At 35.4% G+C, this 15,570-nt stretch overlaps 1 protein-coding gene across 2 annotated transcripts in view; it reads left to right on the top strand.

The window, feature by feature from the left end:
• Positions 1-15,570, top strand: part of LOC108689086 (broad-complex core protein isoforms 1/2/3/4/5-like) — an 83,103-nt gene that overhangs the window by 64,306 nt on the left and 3,227 nt on the right. The window lies entirely within an intron of this gene.

The raw sequence follows: 15,570 nt of genomic DNA, 5'->3' as shown, positions 1-15,570 counted from the left end.
TATAAATATATATTTATAAATATTGTTTATATATAGATAGGATTAAAAGAAGAATAATCAATTTTTTAAGAACCACACTTCCATGTTGAAACTTGCATAAATAGAATTTTGTATAATTATCGGAAATGGAGGTACTAGCTACAATCTCACGGCAGCAATCTGTCGTAATTGGCATGACTGATGTACACAATATTAATCACGAAATTTCCCGTTCATCACTGCGTCAATCTATCTTATAGAAAAGAATTGAAAATGGACAATCAAGCTATTCGTACATCACAATTTTGTCCATTTTTCATTGAGAAACGAAGATTGACAAAACACTTTCGTAAAAAATCGGGGATCATTTGGTACAGCATCACTTTGCCTTTCGTGACGTGTATCGGGAACATGAACATATACGTGTGTCACGCACGCCATCGTCCGCAATATTACGAGGGAGAAAGAGATAGGGTACGTCGTATTGATCTCGAGGATTCAACAAACAGCACCTAGTACCTCCCGCTCGGTCCTCTCTAACTCTATCTTGCTCCTCCACCCCGTGCCAATCCCATCCCTCACCCTTCCATTCCCTCTTTCCTTCGCTGATATCTCTCCCTGTCTCTCATCGTGTTCCATACCATTCGATTCGCCCTCGCGTATATAGGGTTTGATGAGGGCAAGCAACCCTGCTCGGACGATAATCGCAATTCCATTGTCGGGCTTTCGATCGCCGTCTCTCGTCTCGACAATAGTTCGAGTAAGGACTCGTCTCCTTCCGCACTTTCTCTACAGCGGAGAATGAGATTGGCGAATCGCATTGCAGGATAATATCTAAAAAAATTAATCGCAACCACTTTTCTTTATTGCATTGCGATTTGGAATACTACGTGCAGTATTACAGTAGCTGACAATAATAATGACAGTGACACTAAGAATGAATGTTTCTAAATTTTCTTTGCTGTTAAATGGGCAAATATTGAAATGTTAGAAAATCTATTTATGTATGGTTGAAAAGTGAAGTAAACTAAACATTTATTAATTTACATTTAAAAAAATGTATTGCATTGTTTCAGTACGGAGTATCTTTATTTGTGCTTTTTCTCAGATAAGAAAGAAAAGTCTGCTTATATAATTTTTAAAACACAATGCAAAATTTCCGTGAATTCTATTAAACAGTGTCATATAATAGTTCATATAGTTACTAAATAGCAAGAATGATTTCCTAGGAAAGACTGACAAACTTATAGGATGGGGTGAGGAGGAGGTAATTTAGTCATTCGTGAAAAGTAAGCATTTTGAGGGAATATTAATTTAACAGGGAAACATAGTTTCGATCCATCGATCCGGCGCGGCGGCGCTTGTTAACAACACGAGTGCCTGTCTCGGGTTAGCAGATTGTCGATTTCCGCGCAGACGGACGAGTAAGCGAGCGAGTGAATGAGCTAGCAAGAGAAAGTTTGTTGGGACACGCGATATTCAGGCCTATGACCATCGACCACGCGATCTCACAGTCGCCACGTTTATCCTCATTGCGAACCCCTGACAAAACAAACCCCGCCGGCTTATCCAATTCCGCGGTGTTTCCACGAATTTCTTCCATCCCGTACTTCGTGCCAACCCCTGACGCTCGCAATCCCCGACGTAAATGGAAGCAGAGCTTCGCATTTGTTCTCAGCAACCCCCCTCCTTCAACTGCCACTCTGTCTCCTTATCCGCGCACGTTCTTCTTACTCCAACTGCCTTTCTTCCCTTATTCGTTTCATTCTGCTTATTTCGTGCCATCGCATCGGCGTAAAGCCCGTCGCCTACGAATGCGGCCTTGCCTAAAAGCACTCACCGGTACTACACTCGCGGGTGCGGTTGGGGATGGAATTCACTTCCGTTTTAGGACGTGCGGTAACCCAGTAACACAAGGGAGAAAACGATAGTATAGAATCAGCTGCGTAGCTACCCGCATGACTCTCGCAGCTATGATTGATGATTGTTGTTTACGAGTACTTTCGGTTTACTTTGAAGATATACGCGATCCTTTACAAGGATTCTTTCGAAATGGAAGATTGTGAAAGTTTCGGCTAAGTAATACTTTAGTAACAGTAGTTTTTTGTTTCTGTCTTTTGTCTTTTTTTTAATAATAAAAAATTGCCAAATTCAACCTGATAAATCTTGCAATGTATTATATTAATAGGACAGTATAGTATAAATTAAAAATAAAAATTAGTAATTTTACATGATATCTTTTTAATTTATAAGAATTATAAAGATTCTGATTTAACAACTATTGAATGTTGATTAAATCGCTGCAGTAAACTTGCTTCAAGCAAATTATCACAGGTGTAGGTGTTACACTTAGCAAGAAATTTTTGCTAAGTTTTTTCTGTATAAGCTAGAATATTTTATTTAAAAATCTATCTTTTGATTTTATATTATTTAAATATCTATCTTTTGATATTTTTCTTTTTGTTTGATGTTTTTCAATCTGTCATACTTCTATTATGATTTGTAGAAAAACCACAGATCATAGCAAAACTATGACAGACTATAAAACATCATATCATCTATGACAATTAAAGTAACATATAACATGCGATTTTATATAAGAACATTACATTGAATTTTTACTTGAAATAAAATAAAATTACAAAAAGAAGATGAATTTTGCTCGCGATTTTTTATTTGATAAAAATCTTTCAATTTTTTAAATTTTCATCGATTTTATTATTTTAATATACTTTATGTATATTATTTTAATTATAATTAAAATTTTAAAACTTTTTAAAGTTCAGTGCACTTATTAAAAAAAATTAATATATAAAATCGCTTGGATATTATTTTTTGTTTGAAGACCCTATACCTATACAATATAATTTAATCAAAATCTATGTCACGAAAATTAAATTAATTTTAGAGAATTTATTTTAAAAGTTCTACGAACACATACATTTTCATCTTAACTTGTGAGACATCCGAGACAATTACCGCGTATCATTCCGGCCACCGAAATTACGTGTCAGCGTGACTTATGTTCTTTTTGCGTCGGTTCTTATCTGGATCTCTTGTGCTAGATTCTAGCAGCCTACTACAATTCCATGTTTCTATTGCAAGGTAGACTCTCGATCGCGCACTATCGGCAGATTAGAGTCATCTGTCACTCGGATCCGATTCGGATAGTTTCGTTTCGACCGTGCCTGGTCAGATTTTTATCTTCCTGACGAATTTCCACTAGGAAAACTTGGCTTTATCAACATTTGACCATGACTGCTGATATTTCTGCGCAATATTTTTCGACGCGAAAGAGAGAAATATTGCAAGTAAATTTCAATATGGCAAAAACGAACACGATTGCGTGAGCGCGCACACACACACACACACGCGTGCGCGTGATTCATCAGCAATTCTTGTTTGGCATTGTGTACGTATGTGCAGGGCATGCGGAACATCCGCAGCACGTGGATGAAGAGACATGGGGAAAGATTTTTCTTCGTCTTCTTCTTTCTTAATCTTTGCTGACTGCCCGTATCCTCCAGATGTCCAAGTTTTGATTTTCTCAAAGTATCCGGGAGTAAAAGATAACTCGGTTACTTAAAATTTAACGTCGAGAAGAAGATGAAAATAGATATCGACATTACATTACATTTTTTAATATGTATTATGCAGTTGTGTGGATAGAAATATTTAATTGATATATTCTCTTAGATAGATCGATTAATTTTATATTATATTGACTTTACTACAATTTTATTTAAAAAAAGGTAAGCGTAATCTTTCATATTTAGGCACTTTTATTATATTAAAAGGCATTTTTTAAATTAAACTTGTCGATATTTTAAAAGTAAATGTAATCGATTTCTCTCTATCATTAGCAACAATTCTCCGAATAAATATAATGTTTAAGCTCAGTCAACATTGTTCTAACACTCAAGAAAATGAAGAAACTCGCGTTGTAAAGATTGGAAAGACCCCAAGGTAAATCAATGACAAGTTATCCCACTCGAGTTGTTCGAAACGCAGTTGAAAAACAAAGATCGGTTAGAAAAAGAAAGGATCCGGAAATGAGACGAGATTGGATGTAATGGCCTATTTCAGGAGTGGCGATGCCATCAAATATATTCTGGGGAGTTTAGGGCTAGAGAATAGGACTTACATAGGTGGTCTATTCATGCCTAGAAGGCGCAGAATTTCGTCGGAGGGTATCGCGGAAAGGATAAAAATGAGATTTTTACGCGATAAGCGGAGCAATGAGACAAATGCACGGTGTCACGTTGAATTGTTTGTCTCTCTCCTTTTTTTTATCTGCGTCTATCCTTCCTTCATTCGATCTTATCCTATCGACTCTTTCGTTTTTTACTTCTTTAATGTCTCAAGCATCCCTTTTCTTCGCCTTTATTCTCGTGAAATCCACATGGTGTCGTCGTACGTGGGACGATTTTGGACTATGCCGAGGGTAGTTCACCGTACATTATTGCGTCCTCTGGACAAATGATGATTGCAATTTCCTCTCAGAACTTGCCGCATTAGTCTTTGCGACACCGAGACTAATAGACTTTCAGACGTAAAATGTATTTTTACTGATTCTATCAGTATTAAATATATCACGATATGAAAGTCTCAGGGTTGAGAAAGTTACTTTTAAAAAGTATCTCGTTACTGTTACTCGTTACTCGTTGTAAAAAAGAACTGATCATTACCCATTGAAAAGATAACTCGTTAACGTTATCGTATTTAAAAAAATATAGAGTTGTTACAATTCCATTACTTTTTCACTGAATTTTGAATTTTTTCACTGACTTTTTTAGAGTGGCATTTAATTATACGTCGCTAATTGACCAATGCAACACGAAATATATAGTGGTTATAGTCGATCGCAACATGATCAAATATAACTCCTTTCTTTTAACATTCGTTTATGCACATTCCATGTATATTGTGTATACGTACACATATTACTTACGTGTACGTAATAATGATAAAAGTAACGATTATATTCATTACGCCAAAATTGACTGCGTCATCATTGCCGTTACTGATAAAAAATATAATGTTACCGTTTAAAAAAGTAACTGTAACAATAATGCGTTGCTTCTCAACTCTGGAAAGTATTTGCAAGGCACGCAACATTATATCAGGCAATATAGTGTAAAATTTGCGAAAATTTAATATGTTCTGTATAACTTTGATTTGCAAATTTAATTATTTTGTAATATAGCTTTAGTCAGAAAATATCGCTAAGTTTGGTGGATCGATAGAAGAAAAACAAATGGTAGAGAAAAAACATGGCGCGCACTTGGCTTTATATTCCCGTCGCACGTTCGAAATCGTCAGTACGAATACTCGGTTTTAATCTGCCCGGTCTATCGATTCTCGTCGACATGAGCGAAAAACGAGAATGCATTTCACGAACGTTACAACAGCGTGGCAAACGTGGCGCGGCAGACTAAAAAAAAAATTACCTCCGAAATCCACTTAATGCAATAAAAACGGTGGACATCAAAGGCGAAATCTCATTAACGAGGAAAAGCGTAAATATGCTTTTATCTGAAAAAAAAGCACCGAGCTCTTAAACAAATTGACAATAATAAATAGATATTCAAAAAATAACGCTTGCAACGTTGATTAAGAGAGACAAATGGCCGTTATAGCTACGATGAACATAGTTTTTTCTCTCAATTTTTTTATACAATTCAAAATTTAAACGATATTAAAAGATATTAAATAAAATGGCTAATGCGGCTGATAAAAAATTAAATAAATCACGTGATGCAAAGTATTTAATTCGCTTTTCTATATAATGTTATTCCGTCGCCAATTTAAACTCGGGGTGCATTATCATTCTAATCGTAATACAAAATTATTCAGTTCGTTTACAATCTGAAAACGTTTTTTCTGTTTAAGACACAAAAGTTTTGGTTGATTGTGCCGACTAAAATGGTTCTGTTCACGACATCCACTAACTTTCGCGGGGAAAATAAAAAATGGGAATCGTGTAGAACGAACTCTGAAGCTAGCAACTTGTCCATTTTCTGATGCCGGCGGCACTCTTGCTGCCGAGATTCAATCAAACTTGCAAAGCTTTCGAGTACTCGGGCCAGCTCCCGGATTACTCGCAAGTAAACAGCGACTACACGGCCTCCAGCGCGCGACGTCGGGTGTCGATAAGAAGGCGCCGAGGAAGAAGGCACGAATGCCTGAACGGTGCTTGTCTGTACTCCACTTGGGGTACATTCTCTTTCGGAGAAGAGTTTGCAGAGGAAAAGTTAGCGGATGGAGGAAGGGATAGAGTAATGTGGACTAAGGGTGGAGTACCGTGGAAAATCAATGTGGTCATAGAAGAAAAGAGGATGAGAGAGCGAGAGAGAGAGAGAGAGAGAGAGAGAGAGAGAGAGAGAGAAAGAGAGAAAGAGAGATAGATAGGAACTGAGGACAAGGATCCTTTATGTCGGGTCACGTCTTTAATATACCTCGCATGGGCGGCGCGGCGGTGTTGCGGCAGCAAGTTTAATCAATCTTCACGGCAAAGCCGTGCTGTGCCGTTCCGATGCTACATCCATGAGAAATGTATGGCAGTAAAATGTCGATTAAGACCGATTGTGGAAATGAGTTTTACAAAGAAAATACCAGAATGCATCTTCGCAATTGTCATGGCAGCAAAAGATGTCTATTCATCTACAACGGACACAATTCTAAAAGACGGATGATAAATTTTTTTTTGCTTCAAGTACACCTATACTTATAATTCAATACCATGACGAGGTTAAAGCATAAAAAAAGAAATTTATTATCCGCTTGTATAGAATGACTGACAAATTTTCCTTCAGAAAATTGAAGTATAGCGCGATTTTCTAAATTTTTTTAAATAGTTTTGTATTTTGCTCAATTGTATCTTTTGACTAGTATACCTGAGCTTTCTAATGCAAGCTATTGTTGTTTTCCTTTTGCTAATTTTTTACTTGCTATGGTAACCTGCTGCGTTTTATTATCCATTATTACTTTGTCAAAAAAGTTTGTAAATGTGAAATTTTATATTTATAAATAGATTAAGGAGCCTCTTTTTTTGTAAACCTTTTATTTGAATAATTTTTATTTTTTGAATAATTATTATTCGATTTTGGATAGGTTTTCCGACTTTTAAACTAGAATAATTTTATAGAAATGGAAAGACAGATATCAATTTTATCCTATAGATTAAGGTAAAGATTCACTTTATTCATTACAAGTTTTACTTATTAATTAAAGAAGCATCTCAGATTAGAAACAGTCCTACATTTGTTAAAATTTATTATAAGAAATAGCGATTATTTACGCGCATTAATATCTGTGATTTAACTCTCTTTTTCTCCTTTTTTCTCTGTTTTTATTTAATTTTATCTCCATAATATCATTCTAAACTTTTATTAAAAAAAATAAATTTCTTACTATTAAATTAATCTTCTTGAATTATTAATTTTAATTTTTTGGAAGATTATATATATCCAAATTATATTGGGTTGTCCAGAAAGTTCGTGCCGATTTTGAAGGAAAATTGAAACGCAGAAGATTTAAATTTTAGTATACATTTATTAAATTATATAGGTGCCATTCTGTTCTACAACCTTTCTTCATCTTTCAGGGAACTTGAAAATTCCGTCCTTCCAGAATCTCTCAGGTTTTTCAGCGAAAAACTTTTCTAAGTTTCTACTATTTAAGATTTTTTACTTCGACCAAAGAGTTGAAGCTTTTTCCATTAAGGGAATTTTGTAATGATTGAAATAGATGGAAATCAGAGGGCGCGAGATCTGGTGAATATGGTGGATAGGGTAGAACATCCCAACCGAGCTCCAACAACTTTTATCGAGTTATCAAAGACACATAAGGCCGCGCATTGTCCTGATGAAACACGACGCTCTTCGCTATTTTTCCGATTCGCTATTTTTGGACGTTTTTGTTCAATTGCTGTTTTCAATTCATTTAATTGGGAACAACTTCTCTGAATTTATCGTCTCGTTGTTTGATAAAAGCTCATAATACAGGATCCCTTTCCAATCCCACCAGACACAGAGCATGACCTTCTTTGGATGAAGATCGGCTTTTGGGATGGCTAAAGATGATTCATTCCGCTTTCCCCAATTTATTATAAATGATCCATTTTTCATCTCCCGTCACTACTTGCTTCAAAAATGATGTCTCCTCGTTGCGTTTATAGAGCGAAGCCTCAAATGGAAATGCGATCCATCAGATTTTTCTCTGTTAAATCGTGGGGAACCCATACATCAAAACGGTTTATGTAGCCAAACTTCACAAAATGCTCGTGGATGGTGGATTTTGACATATTCAACATTTCTACTAATTTACGTGTCGTATAGCATGGATTATTCTCGATCAATGTTTTAATCTGATCTTCATCTGTGATGGAGGGCCTACCCGGGCGTTTTTAATCTTCAAGGTTGAAACTACCAGCTTTAAATCTAGCAAACTACTTCTGCACAGTTCTTTCAGCTACAGCACCTTCGCCATAAACAGCGCATATCTTGTTTGTCGCTTGTGGCATTTTTGCCTTTCTGATAAAAGAAAAGCATTAAATGCCTAAAATGCACTTTGTTTTTTTCCATATGCAAAGGCGTAAAACTGACAAAAATTAACGTATCGTAACCAAATTTTTTTCCAAGTATGCCTAAAGTACCGTCTTTTACGATATGTACGCATGTCATTTGTTTTCAATCGTTTTGATATATTCAGACCTGTCCTTACGCCATCTATCAAAAATCGGCACGAACTTTCCGGACAACCCAATATATATATTCTAAAATTGTTTATAATTTGTTGACTAAATAATAGTTTGGAATGTAATTATAAAATAAATAGATTTAAAATGTAAAATTCAAAATGGAAGCGTGATTTAAAGCATTTTAAGATAGAAATTGGGCAAGCTATTCCAATAAATATTACATAAAAAATATCGTCAATTGCTGAAAGATCATCTGTATATCAGTAATTATGATCAGTAAGTGATGCATTCATCAGGAGAGCGAGCATTTCGCGAAAGAACAAAATCCGTGCGAAGGCGCGAGAAGAAAGAGAGAGAAAGACGAAAAGTGAGGCTTAGGAGACGTGGGGAGGAACGAAATGAGAATCAGAACAGACGGAGGAAGAGAGGGTATATAGGGGAGGTGCGAGAGGAGTGACAGAGAGAAAAACACAGAGGCCGCGCTTCCCCCGAGGGTCCTGGGATCGATCCCTGTGCAATTTCCCGCACATGTCCGCATTGATCTGCCCTCACTTGCCCCCGGTATCCACCCCTCAGCAACATTCAACCACCACTACTACCGCCGTCGCCACCGCCGCCGCCGTCACCACCGCCGCCGCCGTCACCACCGCCACTGCCAACCATCCTAAGCTTTTTCGGTGATACCTCTGCGATCACCAAAACGCCTACCCCCTAACCCTCAGTCTTTTCCCTTCGCGGACCAAAGTCATTTCAACTACGTCAATTCACCCTCTACTTTTTTTTCTTAACATGTCCGAGTCTCACGGACCCGTAGCTTAATGCACGCGTGTCACGCGCGCTACAGATATTATTCCTTTTAAGATCTTTGATATCGGTCGAGTTTCTTTTTATGAATTCGACAGGGATTCGAACACTCGTTATACAATTGTAAGACGTAGCATTCAGAATGATTAATGCGCACATTATAAATAATGTTTTTCTACAAACTTTTATGCCTTAAAAAATAACAGCCTCTCTTAAATTAGAAACTTTTTTATTTTGTACTTTGTTTTGAATTTTTTCCATTTTTTAATAAACCGCTTTGTTTTTTCATGCTTTGTTTTGTTCGAAGCTTTTACCAGGTTCTGTTGTCCCACGCGATCTTGGTCGGCAATCTCCTGAGGCAAATTCACTCCGAATACGTAAATCCACCCTTTATTTTCTTCTAACGTGCCTGGAACGTGCGCACTCATGTCTTAACAGACGCGCATACCAGTATCCATCCTTTCAATCTTCTATAGTCTTTCTTATTCTTCCTCCGTATATGCTTTATTCACATATTTGCTCTGATCTCCAATTGTTTAGATATATCTGACATATCTCTCTAAAAATAAGTGTTGTTTTGCTAGTGATTTCATAAACATTTCTATAAATACATTTCTATAAATAGGAAAATTATTTTATTGCATTTACTTTTAAATTAATCTTTAAAAAGAAATTATTAAAATATTTGCCATATCTTATGGAGTATAAAAGTAATTTACACACACACACACACACACACACACACACACACACACACACACACACACACACACATTAAGTAAGTAAAAACAGAACATTTACGTAATGTAATAATTCGAAATTTCTCATTATTTCCATTTAAATTTGAAGTCTAACTCAATAAAAAATCTCACTTTTCTCTGAAAAAATAAGTTTTTATTTCAGCTATTTTTATGTTGATTTTCTTATCTGTCGTGTCTCTCTCGTTTTATGTCTCTATACTTCTGTATTCTCCCTTATTGCCACCATTGCCAAGCAATCTCAGTTTCATCCAAGTGGCTCTAGCCATCCAGTTGCTCAGCATTCCAACCCCCTTTACAAATTCAACGTGCCGAGAATCATTTTACAGAACACAGTGTTCCTTCCTTTCACCTAAATGTATTTTTTCGTGTGTCCCACGCACAATGAATTGTACTCCGATAGTTGAGACAAACTTTCGGCAGACAACACGATTTTTCAATTCTGGAAAAGTGATCTTATTGTCTTGTCCCACGAACGTCTGCAGGAAAAACTTCAAAAGGCAAATTGTTTTGTCGTGTTGCTTCAAAAACTATACATCATATAACATATCTAAAACTTCAATTTCTATAATTTATAAGTTTTATCTTTATAATTATTCACTGTAATGCGTACTTTAATCTTGTATTTATTTTGAATAATATATTTTAATTAATTAATAAAATCAAATATAAAATTTAACTTAATTATAAGAATAACTTTTGACAAATCTTAATATATATAATATATATAATATATATGTAGATTAATTAAAAAAATTTCTATTACTAATTAGCAGAATTAAAAAAATATATGCAGAAATATATGCAGAAATATAAATTTATTTTAATTTGTGTTTAGAAACATATACGTGTTACTGCGTATGACTAAATGCTAATTAAATTTGAATGCAAAAAGATACTGATCAAGGTCAGAGACTTAAATGCCTCAATCAATTATTACAAAAGTGATGTAGTTTATGCAGTACGAAGCGTTATATCTTTTACATCTATATTCTGCACGCGAGCAAATGAAAAGGCGAAAGTTAAATAAAAATAACCTCGCAAAGCACGGTATATTTTTTTTTATTCTCGAAGAAGTAGAAAAACTTAAATCGCGTTGAGGGGAGGAGCTCGTAGGCAACTACACTGGGTACCCAAATTAAACTTTTCTACCCCTTCGGAGTCTTTTCCTCTGACTCAACGACTGCCATATATCAAACCACCTGTCATAAACCTAAGCCCTAAATCGTGCCGAATGCTGATGTAACCAATCGTTAACAAAGCTAGTATTAGAAGCCAGGTGTGATCATAGTTCTATAGAGAGTAGCGAAGTATTAAAGTGAATATATATTGGTAGATATTGTAAATATTTTAAAAAAGTTTTTAAAAATTGATTTCGAAAAATGAAAAATATACAATATATTTTATTTAAAGTTGTTTATAAGAAAGTATTTATAAATTAAAAAAAAATAGACAATTTATTTATGGCTCAGAAAGTTTTATGTGCATCGAAGCATCAAGATTTAAATTCCATTCTTGATTAGTTTTCGCGCGAAACATTGTGAAAAACTGCTGATGGTTGCTTCACGCTTTGCCGCCGCAAACATCGAATAGGATGTAGCGCATTCGATATAGCACATCAAGGCTCGTTTCTCATTTCGGAAGTATTTCCAGGAATAGAAATTGCACCGTCGCATATCGATCCCTGTCTATAACTCCACGTCTTTCCCCTCGAACGGAATCGACATTTTCGAGTTGCTCACCCTTGTGGTAACGCGAAGCAGACGCGGAAGGACTTTCCCGGAAACCGAAGACATCGATCTTCGAGCTCCCTTCGGCCAATCAGTGTGCTGACTGCTCTTCGAGAAGCAGGTCCTCGTTAATGCAGCGCAATTCGTTGGAGCGACGCCGCTAATGGACTGGCGCAATCATCCGGGCTTGCTACCAAATCTTCCTTCTTGCCGACAATATCGGTATCCTCTTCTTGGCTTCATATTTCTTTATCCCACTTGAAGTTTTTGCGAAAATCTTGACGTTCGTCCCGTCATTTACTGTATCATCTTCCCGTATCTTATTTTTTTCTCCTGCGAAAAGAACTTAGACTTTCTTCAGTCATCTTCAGTCGTTTTCCTAAATATTCGTGACTGCATAGAATATTTGTAATAGTAACTAAGAGAGTTTTGGTTAGTTTGCAATTGCGCAAATAACGATCTTCAATAATGTTTAGAATAATTAGATAAGTATTAAGATTGCTGATATTATATTTTTTGCTGCAATGCGCAAATTTTTAGTTATTTTTGAATGACAGTTGCGATATTCATAATGGTCTTTAATAATATTTAAAATAATTAGACACATATCAGTATCGCTAATATTATATTTTGTGCTAAAGCGTATCTTGAATTATTTTTGGATGCGTTCGTAAGAATTTTTTATGACTTTAAACATATAGAATTTTTCATCATTTTATAATTAGAGTAAGTTTTAAATAATAGTTATGATTTATTTTAAAAAAAAGTATTTTAAGAATATTTTATAATATAAAATGAAATGAAATCTTCGACATAATTGTGATGAATCTACATTTAAAGAACAATTAACTTTCTAAAATTTTATTATAATAATAATTGATTCCGATTTTGCTTTCTCGTAAAAGCTTTCAATTTAATGTCATTAAACTTGACAAATTTAGAAATGTACACGTTCACATCTTCTCTGTTAACAAAATTAAAACATTATCTTTTATTTTACGTGCTTTGAAATTAGATTTTACGAAGAAAAGAGTTAATTTTTATTTCTTCAACTTCTCGTGGAACTTCTTATATTTTCGTCTGAGATAATTTCGTTTTGGAAAGAATTTCTCGAAGAAAATTGCGTCCTTTCATTTATCTTCTCTAAATCTTTTAGCATCTTTTCCTATTTTTATTACCCTCCATCATTGCAATTATCCCTTTGATCTTTCAAGTTATCTCTTCCGCTTCTTTCGTCTATTCTCTGTATTTTGTCTTTCCGCTCATCGTTCTTTTCCGCACCCCATAACTGTCTTTCTATAATTCTTTTCCGATTTGGAGGTTGGTCGTAATCGAACACATACACTTCTCACTTCGATCGATCGAATTACCTGAACTTTTAAGATTCTCGGTCTGATCATTTGAACATATTTCACATTTGAAAAAAATAATTATACGATGAGAATTCTTCGAGATGTGATTCTAATAATTAGGAACTTCACGTAATTCAATCGATCGATTTTTTAATATTTGTTTAAATAAAAAATTGATTTTTGTGCGAGTTCTATAATTTTTTATTCGTGAGCTTTAAAAATTTATAGATTAAAACTTAAATATAACTGAAATTATTGGACATCTAAAATATAATTAGTTCTAAATATTTTATAAAAAAATTGAATAATGATTTTAAGATTACTTTTACTCATATATTTTTACTCATATATTTTCGCGAAATATAATCAAACTTCGTGTGAATATTCCATCGAATGATAAAAGATGGAAAGACCCGAGTTTAATGCTTTAGAAGCGATGTGACCTTAATTCTACCCGAATTCTGGTGTAACCCGATTGATATATAAATCATCGCAAAATACTGTTTCCCGCGGTTCGTGTTATATATATGTGGCTCTGTAACTCTAATAAATTGGTTTGTCATCCACCATAAATCAGCAAGTTACATACTACGATTCCTCTTTTACATGATGTAGGTTTAGTCGACAAAAGTTAATTTCGAAAATAGGATGCTACGATTACACAAATACTGTTGATCGAATTTCGGTTTGAATGTTATTTCTGCTGACGCGCTGAAAAATATTTTCCATCTATTTTTAAAAATAAATATGTTTTCAATGTAGAAATAGAATTTTATTTGTTCAGTGATAGTGACATTGTTACGACAAAATAGTTCTTTTTTTTTTAATTTAATCATCCTAAGTTTGCAATAACATTCAAAAAAATACAAAGCGTATTAAAAAAAAAAGGGAGAGACTCTTTGCAATATGAAAAATATACCTCCAAGGTTTCTCTAGTAAAAATATAATATAATTACTCATCTCGTTATTTAAATTATTGATAATTAATAACTAAAAAAATATTCCAAAACGAGATAGGTGCGGAATGTGATAATTTCTGCATGAGTACCCATCATATACTGAATCTGTACATTCTTCCCTTTTATGTAATGAGACGTGCACGAAAATGGGAGAGGCCTTATGCTTAGAGATTCGTAGGAAAGATAGTCGTAACGAGGTGTAGAGACGAGTGGATCAATACGAAGGTTCTTACGTAGTTCGCTTACTCTTGCTCTGTCTCCCTTCTTCTTGCTCCACCCTTCTACTACTCTTCCTTATCTCTTTCTTCCGTCCAGATCCTCCATTTCTCTCGGCTTCTTTCTGACTCTCTCTCTTTCTCTCTCTCTCTCTCTCTCCTTCCCCCCCTCTCTCTTGCTCTCTTTCCCGTTCTTATCTATCTTTCTCCATCTTCTCTTTTTCTCTGTCTCTCTCTATTAGTCTCTCTGTTCGAGAGCTTGATGTGCACGAGGACGAAGGCGAATGATGATGCTTGCCGATAGATCGAATAGTTATCTTCCAATTTACCCCCTGAATTTCCTGTTTCATTTGTGAGATGCGCAAGAAGCGTGCTCGCGGCAGCGACAGCCATTTCGAAATGCGAAAATAATACCGCGTTATGAGAGTACGTTATGGCACCAGATGTTCGTTCGATTTTTATGGAAGTTACCACGTCTCCACATGAGCGTGAGGCCAAGAAATTAAAGAGAGATAAATGAACAACTGATTACGGAGATACCTTGTGTATGCGACTCGTTTAATCTAGGGCATCGTATTGTAATTTGGATAAGAAACTACATCAACAAGTACAACAATAACAACACACCAAACATCCTACAACCGGGCATGCCCTGAGAGTACGAGAGTAGTACGCGTGCGAGTATGTGTACGCTAGAGCAGACTGAAGAATAGAGAGAGAAAGAAGCGAGAGAAGCAAGTGAGTGTATGCATGATAGTGATGTGGAGAGAGACAGAACGGGTGCGAAAGTGCGCTCAAAGGTACGGAGTGAATGAGGGTGAAGGAGAGTAAGAAAGATAGAATATGAGAGAGAAAATGAGAGACAGAGAAAGGAATCACGTGTGATTGGTCACGTGTGTTTTCAGATACGGAGTGAGCAAAGAGGGAGAGTGACAGAAAGAAAGAACGAAAGGTTTAACGTGTGTGCCTCCGTATACTTGCGCTTAATGTATCACAATGTATGCTGTGTGTATGTATGCCTTTGTGAATCTGTGTGCATGAGAGAAAGGAAACATGAACGAAACGTTGAAAG

The sequence above is a fragment of the Atta colombica genome, unplaced genomic scaffold (assembly GCF_001594045.1).
Source record: "Atta colombica isolate Treedump-2 unplaced genomic scaffold, Acol1.0 scaffold254, whole genome shotgun sequence".
NCBI classification, from domain to species: domain Eukaryota; kingdom Metazoa; phylum Arthropoda; class Insecta; order Hymenoptera; family Formicidae; genus Atta; species Atta colombica.
This window is presented reverse-complemented; position numbering and strand designations above follow the sequence as displayed.